The sequence below is a fragment of the Choristoneura fumiferana genome, chromosome 12 (genome assembly GCF_025370935.1).
Source record: "Choristoneura fumiferana chromosome 12, NRCan_CFum_1, whole genome shotgun sequence".
NCBI classification, from domain to species: Eukaryota; Metazoa; Arthropoda; class Insecta; order Lepidoptera; family Tortricidae; genus Choristoneura; species Choristoneura fumiferana.
The window spans coordinates 10,598,524-10,609,076 of record NC_133483.1 but is presented as its reverse complement, the minus strand read 5'-3'; positions in this window follow the sequence as shown (position 1 = coordinate 10,609,076).

Genomic DNA, 10,553 nt, shown 5'->3' with positions numbered 1-10,553 from the left:
CCCATAATTTTCAGCTTTGTTAGCAAAATACAAAGAAACCAGTACACTTACTGTATGTTCTTAGAACGCCACCGCAGATGCGTTTGTCGCTTTACCTTGAACCTGTTTGGTCATTACTCACTGAATACCTGTTGAAATGTGGTTTCCAGCAAGTCTGGATCTAAGTCCAATTTTTTTTATTAACCGAAAGTATAAAAGACTGTTTCGTCATTATCCCAGCCTTTACAAGCAAAGCAGCTTTATTGTAAGTTTACTCAAACATTAAATGATAATATTTTTGACGAAATCGATATTTAATGTACTTACCTACCCACACAATCGAACTTAATTTAATATTCTTGCTTAAACAGCATTCTATTTTTTCTTTTACAATAATGTAATACTTTTAAAAACCGGCCAAGTGCAAGTCGGACCCGCGCACGAACGAAGGGTTCCGTACCATCTATACAAAATACATTAGACATTAGCAAAAAACGTCAATATAATCACGTTTGTTCTGTTTTTAGTATTTATTGTTATAGCAGCCACAGTTATTCATAATCTGTGAAAATTTCAACTGTCTAACTATCACGGTTCATGAGATACAGCGTGACGGACGGATGAACGGACGGACAGCGAAGTCTTAGTAATAGGCAGGGAGCGTAACTTTTGTGCCGATGACAGACGTATGACGTCAAGCTAAATACAGAGTGTTTTATGCAGACCTCTTTAGTTTACTGATATAATCAATGTCAGATAGAACGTAGTCAATTTTCATGGATGGTTTTGGGATTTGGATTTGCCAGAAGTTTTGCACAAAGAACAATTTTTAAAGTCATTGCCATAAAAAAAATTGATTTACAGGAAGAAAGGTTTTGACCTGCAACAATGAGGCTTATGACCAGAACAACGCCAATTTGTAACTGGCGGGAGATTCCAGTTACAGGTACCTACCTACCTACCTACATGTGAAACTCATTTATGTAAATAAAAATTGGTCAAGTGCGAGTCGGACTCGTACATGAAGGGTTCCGTAAACAGTTCAGTAAAAGTTTCTCTTAAAATTCTTCTAATACCTATAAGTTTTTATTGCTGACTGTAATTTATGCCCCTGGTTACCAAAGTACTCGTCAAGACGATAAACGAGTCCAAACTCCATGCGGTCGTGTCGTTTATCACAGAGTTCCTATGGTCACCCGCTAGCTTTATCATCAGATCAACTCCATATTATAATAATATTGCAGTGTCATTGGATTTATACATGCGTGTAAAATTTCAGCTCAATTGGTTGAAGATATCCACTTCAAATTTGAGTTGAATGATTCCACCCGAGCAAACATAGTTAAATTAGGTACATTGCAAATAAATATAATGCTTGTAATAAGTTAATACCAAATCTCAAGTCGGTACTATAGGAATTCCCTCCTGCAGAGACGATCCTGGCAGGACCACCAAGATGTCACTACTAGATTATTGTATTGTCACCAAATTTACATAAGTATGCAAAATTTCAAGTCAATCGGACCACTGGAACCACTAGACCAGTGGTCAAATTTAGCTTCCAAGATTTGACCCAAACAAACAATAAATAAATAAATAAACAAACAGGGCAAGCTAAAGAAAACTCCTAAAAATATCGCTGAAATGTAAGCAAACACTTGTGCAAGTTTTCGAATAAAAAACAATTTGTATTCTCATCCTCTTTGGTTATGGCTGTTTGCTTCTGAAGCCATTGCCCGCAACGCGCCGCGCGCGGCTAAAAAAAAAATATCTGCCAGCGCGGTTCATTCGCGGGAAATACGGCGGACTTCGTATGTTGTGTAATTAAATAATAAGAAGCTCGACTAGTGTGAATAAATTTTAAATTGTATTATAAACCTTCTTAATCGTGTAACTACTTAGTATGATTTTTTTAGTGTAAAAAACAATAGGTAAACATAGTGAATAATACGGTGGGGATTTGGCGAGCGCTTTATCAAAGTTGGCTTCATTGAGGTTTGGGGTTCATAAATTGCTTTATTAATTTTGCACAAAAAAGCCGTGGTGGCCTAGTGGTTTGACCTATCGCCTCTCAAACAGAGGGTCGTGGGTTCAAACCCCGGCTCGCACCTCTGAGTTTTTCCAAATTCATGTGCGGAATTACATTTGAAATTTACCACGAGCTTTGCGGTGAAGGAAAACATCGTGAGGAAACCTGCACAAACCTGCGAAGCAATTCAATGGTGCGTGTGAAGTTCCCAATCCGCACTGGGCCCGCGTGGGAACTATAGCCCAAGCCCTCTTGTTCTGAGAGGAGGCCAGTGCCCAGCAGTGGGACATATATAGGCTGGGATGATGATGATGTTTTTGCACAAAAACGAATAAACCGCACAATCAGACAGTCACTATATTAATTATCGAAGCTTTTATAAAACATCTTTAATTAAAATCGCAAACTTAAAGGTAAATATTCAAACGACATAGCCAGCCGTTGCTAGGCGACTCGGTCGCCTTAGCAACGGCTAATAATGCCTCTTCTTCTTCTGATCGGAAAGTGCCACTCCATTACTGGAGGTTGGCCGTTAGCTCTGAAAATTTCTCCCTATCTTGAGCCATCCGGAACAGTTGCTCTGCACTGCTGATCCTGGTCCACTCCCTAATATTTCGCAGACATGATTTCTTCCGCCTGCCAGGGCGCCGCTTCCCCTGTATTTTGCCCATCAATATTAGCTGCAGCAGCTGATACCTGTCATGGCGCAACACGTGCCCCAGATATTCGATTTTGCGCTTTTTGACGGTGTGCAATAATTTCCGGGTCATACCAGCAACCCGGGTAATGACGCCTAGCAACCAAAAAACGCTGAAAAAAACACATTTCTTGTATGACGACCCCCTTTAATTTGTAACTTTATTTTATTTTTAGTATTTGTTGTTATAGCGGCCACAGTAATACATAATCTGTGAAAATTTTAAGTGTCTAACATTTACGGTTTCAGAGATAGAGCCCTGTGACAGACGGACGGACGGACGGACAGATAGACAGACAGACAGACAGGCAGACAGACAGACAGACAGACAGACAGCGGAGTCTCAGTAATAGGGTCCCGTTGGCACCCTTTGTGTACGGAACCCTAAAAACGAAGATGCGATATTATATTGCAATCTTAAGCGTTCTGCATACTTTGCCTTAGGTATAAAATATACCTAAACTTGGAAGATTCCGTATAAAATACGAAATCCTTAGAAAAATATAATTTATTTTTTTCGTAATGGCTACGGAACCCTATTTTGGGCGTGTCCGACACGCTCTTGGCCGGTTTGTTTTAAATAAATTGGGAAGCTGAACGGACCGTGTGCGTCATATTATCATAATCAAGTTTTTCCTGTGTGAGACTTCAGCAAGTTTCTCATCGGGGTTTCCATGAACACAATATTTTTTATTGGACATTAACGAATAACTTTGAGAAAATCAAGGGAAAAATACGGGGTACCTATGACGGCGTTTAGAAAAAAAATTGCTTAAGTTTGTTTATGATGTGGTATAAGAACTTAGTCACATATTGCGTTTCAAACATTAATTAAAATGTTAATGTAGGAGCACGTGGTATAATAAGTGATATAGAATAGTGAACATTCTAGTAATCTGGATCAATGAGCCATTATTATTTTTGTGCATTGACTGATTTTGTGTTAAAAACACGCATTCTATTAGAAAATCAGTGACCGCGCCGCGATTTCGCGCAATCCCGACCGGAGCGTAAAAGTTAAGATCGCAAAAGTGTAGTAAATGCGCAAAAATAATAATGGCTCATTGATCTAGATTTCTAGAATGTTCACTATTAAATAAACCCATTAAATTAAGGATCAGTTTTTTCTGTAAGAAAAGTTAAACACAGTTTTCCTTGTAAAAAGGTTAGAGCAAAATGCTCTTAACATTCTAAAGGTATCCATAAAGTTGTAGGAGATAAATATTTAACAAACTTGTCTTTATGTTTTCTCAATAATCTCCTTTCTGTATTAGAAGGCAACAACTAGCATGCAGGCTACTTGATGGCAAAAATACAGTATTCATTTTACATTTCATTTTGTTACGGAAAATGGAGGATCCATATACTACAGGACCCCACTAAAATAACGACTGTGGAATTCCAACGGAAGTCCTTATTTAGTATATTTGTACACATATCGATTAAAAAGTAGGTACCTAGCTAGATAGTTGTCTGCTCTACTCGTAGAAGATAAAAAAAAAAACATTTTGTTCTTCATTGCGAAGTCTTCAATAATAACTCTTTACGTTCTTTAATAGTACATTACTGCGATAATGCGAAATAGGATATTGCCGACCGAGTATTTAGTTATAGAGGCCTCGTTGACGAGGCCGACAATCCCTGTTCGCGGCCGAGGCTTGTATAGTGCTTTTCTGAAATAAATCCAAGGAAATAATACGAATGTTCAGGTTATATATTCATACTCGTACATTTTATATATTTGGTGCAAAATACATGGCGCACTGTTTTAAAGACTTATTTACTACGAGGATTATTCTTATTATACAGAATTACAGACTAAATTAAGTAGTTTTTAAGCCACATTTTTAAAGTGTGTCTACAAAGTGGCAGGCAGGGTGGCAGGTGGTAGGACCTTGTGCAAGGTCCGCCCGGATTGCTACCACCATCTTGCTCGCTAATCCTGCCGTGAAGCAGCAGTGCTTGCACTGTTGTGTTTCGGCGTGGAGAGTAAGACAGCCGGTGAAATAACTGGCACTTGAGGTATTACATCTTAGGCCTCTAGGTTGGCAACGCATCTGCAATACCCTGGTGTTGCAGTTGTCTATGGGCGGTGGTGATCTCTTACCATCAGGAGACCCACTTGCTCGTTTGCCATCCAGTCGAATAAAAAAAAAAAAAAAAAGTTCACTCTTCGGCGGTAGAAGAAAAAAAAATGGTCAAGTGCAAGTCGGACTCGTACATGAAGGGTTCCGTAAACAGTTTAGTAAAAGTTTTTCTTACAATTCGTTTAATATAAGTTTTTTTTTGCTGACTGTACGTTATGCCCCTGGTTACTAAAGTACTCGTCAAGACGAATCAAACGAGTCGAAACTCGATGCGGTCGTGTTGTTTATCACAGAGTTCCTATGATTACCCGCTAGTTTTATCATCAGATCATCTCCATGTCATAATAGTTATTTATGATACAAGTGCGGAAAGTAGGCAATTCCCAACGAGTGGCGGAGAACTTGAAACACGAGCGAAGCGAGTGTTTTGAGCCGGCACGAGTTGGGAATTTCCTACTTTTGACACGTATATCATACAACGTTTTACAATGCATTAAGCGAGGAAAAAAATCGAGGCAGTGACTACATCATTTATTTGCCATACTCCTTTTACTACAGTAGCAGGCAGTAGATATACATACCGATATGCACGCCAAACCAAAATCGTTAACGTATACACTTTATTAAACCATCTTTCATAACGATCATTGACTCAGAAGATTAGAACAGCTACAGCTACTAATGATAGGTAAAGGAGACTTTGTTTTAGTATCGTGATTTTTTATGATTAATTATTAGCCCTTTTTGCTTGACATTTTCCACACTTATATTGGCTAGTCCTTATCTCCTGCACGCTCCTATAATGCTAAATATCAGTGCAACCCGTGAATAAATCCGTGTAATAGTTAATTATCATCAAGTATATGTATTATGTATCTAATCTACCAGCTGTTAACAAAAAGTTACCGTAAATCCGAGATTTTTTAGCTTTGGAACTGTAAATTAATCAAAATTGGTTCACTAATTCTAATAGATAAACGCAAATAAATAAGAGTAAGACATACCGGTAGATGTTATAATATCCATGTGTGTAGAAGTAGATTATTCTATCAATTTAAGATGTTTATTAAATTAGTTATGTATATTATAGTTCACGTATTTTGTTCAGCGTTGAGTTTGTCACTGACAATATGTACTTCGTGAAGGACGTAAGGCGGCGTAAAGTCAGATATAAATTCATCATTTAAACTCTTCATTTTAATTTACTTATCAAAAATTAATTCACCGGACTGAACTTATGGACATTACTTTGGCGGGGTTTCATGACAGGCGCGAACGGGTAACCATGATTGGTTCGTGCTACGTCGTGCGCGCGCACTGGAAGCTCATTGGTTAACTTTCGAGTGCGCGCGCTTGACGTCGCACGGTCCGAATTGGACTCAAGAATTTATTTCCTTTTTTTTCATAACTTTAGACGGAATTAAATACGAGTTTACATGAAAAAAAAAATTAACGTTCTCTTTTCTGTCGCGATTAAACGTTTTCTTATTTGTTCAAAGCCTAACTATAACGACTCTTTAGACTTATTTTTTTAACAATAGTTTGGACATAATTTGGCAATTTAAAAAGTTACTTTACCGCACAAGTGCGGTAAGTAAAATCCATACAACTTTACGGCATACTTGTGGATGCGTGCAGGAATCACTAATTTTCTATGGATATGTTGACCAACGTCAAGAGGCACTTTCCGAGCACGTGCATTGTAATAATATTTATTGCATTGTCATCGGATTTATACATGCGTATAACAGCTAATAACGCCTAGCAACCAAAAACGCTGAAAAAAAAAACACGTTTCTTGTATGACGACCCCCTTTAATTTGGAACTTTATTTTAATTTTAGCATTTGTTGTTATAGCGGCAGTAATACATAATCTGCGAAAATTTCAAGTGTCTAACTTTTACGGCTTAAGAGATAGAGCCCTGTGACAGACAGACGGACATACAGATATACATACAGACAGTGGAGTCTTAGTTATTACTCCCTCCCGTGGGTCCCGTTGGCACCCTTTGGGTACGGAACCCTAAAAACAGCGATGAACGAAACGTTACGACGTATTACTGTCACTGTCGTTTCATTTGAAACAAAAGGCAATCTCTTTGTTGGCTGCATGGCCAGCAATGTTGTATAAAATTCCAATATTGCCCTCTAATTTGAAATTAGAAAGAAACCTCAATAAGTGCCATGAAAAGAATGAAGTACTTCGCGTTCTGTTATCACGAAGATAAGGACGGCATTTACTTGGATGTTTGAGAAAAACTACATTATCATATTATATTTCACGACACTGCTCGAAAAAGTGCCTGCTTATATTTGTACATTTAACAGCTGACTTATTTATGGCTCGCAAAACACGCTAACAATGTAACACATTACGGTAACAGGGCTTATCTTGTATTTCATAGTACGATACGACTTTTTAGAATATATTTCAGAATAGTTTTCCCGGCGTGCTGAAACAACAATTGGACCAATCAAAAGTAATCGTCTGCTTCATGTAAAATTAAATTGACCAATGAGAATGCGGCATTTCTGACTTTTATGAGGTGTTTTTTTTTCTTAAACGCATAACTAATATGCACAAAATGCTTTAATTTTTTAAGTTCTTATACGCCACAGCATGAACTTTTTAAGCCTGTTGCGCATGGCACTGCGCAGCACTGGCTCAACAGCCAGGCTGCTCAGTGCGCGAGCATACATCCTCGTCATGTTCGACTTGCTGCCGCAGCCAGGCTGCTGTTTTTATTTTTTAAATATGTGTTTTCGGGTACTGCCCAATAAAAACGGACTCGTTTAAAAATAATAATTATATCACAAATGAAGAACTAAAATCGGCGGGAGCAACGCAGTTTTTGGATTGTTATTGTTTGTTTTGTGATAAATGTTTTTTATTTCCTCGCAGTGGTCATAAAAAGCACAATGTTTAGCCTCAGCCAAAAGTGCAATAGATGAACTCGTATTATCGAAGGCCTCCCATTCGGGCCGGCCTTCAAAGTAACTCGTTCATCTATTGTTTACTTTCCAGCCTCTACAACAATGTACTATTGAAATACATACTTAAATAGTAATTGATCGTTTAACTAGGGCAAACCTAAGCCTATAAATGAAAATTTTGTACTATGTCATCTTCTAGAATTGGAACTTAATAATAAAATAATTGTATCAGTTTGAATTAAAAACGACAATTTCTCAATAGGCATTGGCCATCAATCAAGATTTACTGTGAAGAGGTTCTGCATAGAGTTCCACGGTTATTCAAGTGTTTGACTCTATTAATTATTGAACTGGTTACATTAAAACCCATCTTTTATAGTTCAACCACATTGAAAAGACCGGCCAAGCGCGAGTGGACTGGCGCACGGCGGGTTCCGTATACTTATATCTAAATAAAATATCGTAAAATTACGTTCGTAATTTACAGCCGCTATCAGATAAGTTACAAAGTTTAAATTAATGTTGTCCCTAAGACCGAGTCATGCTTGACCGGTTATTTTAATATTTATTCATTTGTAGTATCTAAAGGTTGTACTTACAACATATTTTTCTTGATTTTCGTTAACTTCGACAAATAGCTCAGTTCATTGATAGAAACTACCTAGTAACTAACTTTTTGACCAAATAAAAAGAACTTTCGAATAGATTTTTGTTTTCATTATAATTTAACTATAGACACTTTTATAGGTCTAATTTTAAAATTAACAAACTTGAGTCCGGTACATATGAGTGACATAAAAAAACTGGCTTTCTAACTTTTCTTTGCTAAAATATTATGTAAGTTTTAAGAACACTTTGATTACGGACTTAAAAAAAAATCCATGACCCTTTTCACTATTTTAAAATGCATTCATTATATTTTAAATGGTAAGAGTTAGGGCACTAGTGTCATGAAGAAATTAACTTTAATTATCCTGTTAAATGTTCTCTTAAAGTTAACAGAAATCAAAAATAGCACGTTGTAGAAATAGAACAAAAACTATACTTTTCTTGTAGTTATCCCCTTAAATTTTATGCTTACTTAGTTTTATATTTATTTTTTGTTATTACAGCGGCAATAGAAATACACATTAGGTGTAAATTTCAGCTGTCTATCTATTATGTATGGCTCTCGAGATAGGTACTGCCCAGTGACAGACTCATAAACTGAGAGACGGACAGCAAAACAGCAGTAATGGTTTTCGTTTGTCACCCTTTGGGTACGGAACTCTAAAAATGATGAGCAGAAAAACCACACAATAAGTATCTACATATAAGTATCAAGTAGAATATGTATACTAAAATATACTCTTACAGCCCGAACTACCTTTAGCTCTAGTGATAGAGTTGAAATTGCCGTAAGCCGAATGTCTGGGAAGCTAGTTGAGTTTCCGGATGGTGGTTCCCGTCTAGGATAGACAACTTTCTGTTTAATCGATAAAGAGGTTGACAACCTGTAAAGTAAAAAAAATAATATGTGTTTTAACGTATTAAGTGCGTTTTACGAATTTAATAAACCGCAATTAAAACGGTATTTTAGTTTTATTTCTCCCTTGACAGTTTCTTAGCAAAAATAGTGATTTGGGAATATGCATGAAACTCAAATTTTCTGTTAAATTACTAAACAGGATACAAAACTTGAAAATAAAATGAATGATGTAACAATCATCAATATTTGTAAAATAAAAATACAAACATTGGAACGTAGCACCTACTCCTTTTTTGAAGTCGGTTAAAATCAAGGAAGATTCAAGTGAATGAAATTTGCATTCCCTCTCTTTCTAGAAAAAAAAAATAGTGTGGACATGCTATGGTCGTATTGTATGTCGTCATAGCAGGTACATGTCGGATCGCTCTCTCTAATTTACAACTTTAAACGTCTATATCATACAAAGAGTGGTTTATAGTTAAAATGGACCCCCGAAAATTAACGCTTGAATGAATGAATTATTTAAGTCAGCGTTAGTTACGTTGATTTTCTCTTTAGCACTCTTTATTAAAAATGTTAAATATATTCAAATCAGGAAAAAGTTTTGGTCATACATTAAAGTACTTCTTAACTTCCCCATCAATAATATTTAAGGTACTTTGACAGTATTATAAAGTTAAGATTGTTTTTTGGAATCTTTTTGTATTTTTAATTACAATTCCAAATTTTTTTTGTTACTTTTACAGTCGTATAACCCATATCGAAAATACAAACTGAAATATAGATGCATAGAAAGATGGAAAAATAAGACCAGCGCTGGGAATCCTTGTCATTCCGTGCCACGTGCTATACCAATACACCACTTGGTGTAGGTTTTTCTATGCATCTATAATTTAGTTTGTATTTTCTATAATAAAGGATAATCAATAATAAAATAACAAAGATTAAAAGTGCTTAAAAGTCGTCTTGGTCAATTTTGTATACGATGCGAAATACGAAATTCGAAAGTAGCTCCCTCTCACTCTCGCATTAAATAATATTAGCGTTAGCGGGACGACAAGATACGAAGTTCGAATTTTGCACGTCGTAGAATAGGACTAGAAGCTTGTTACTGTCTTACGTATTTGGGATTACTCTACTTTACTAATCGCTTTCACCATTCTGTCGAACGGTGTATAGGATGAGGCTAGAGAGAGATGATGCACTTGATTGTGAGTGCCTGCGTGTTAAATGATACAGCTTTGAAGAATATAACATAAACGTCAACATAAACTAAACCCGCATTTCGTATCTCCAGTGTTTCTTACCCCTGCATAGGTTCAGGTAAGTTCAGTCAACCCCGTCTTCCCGGTCCACTC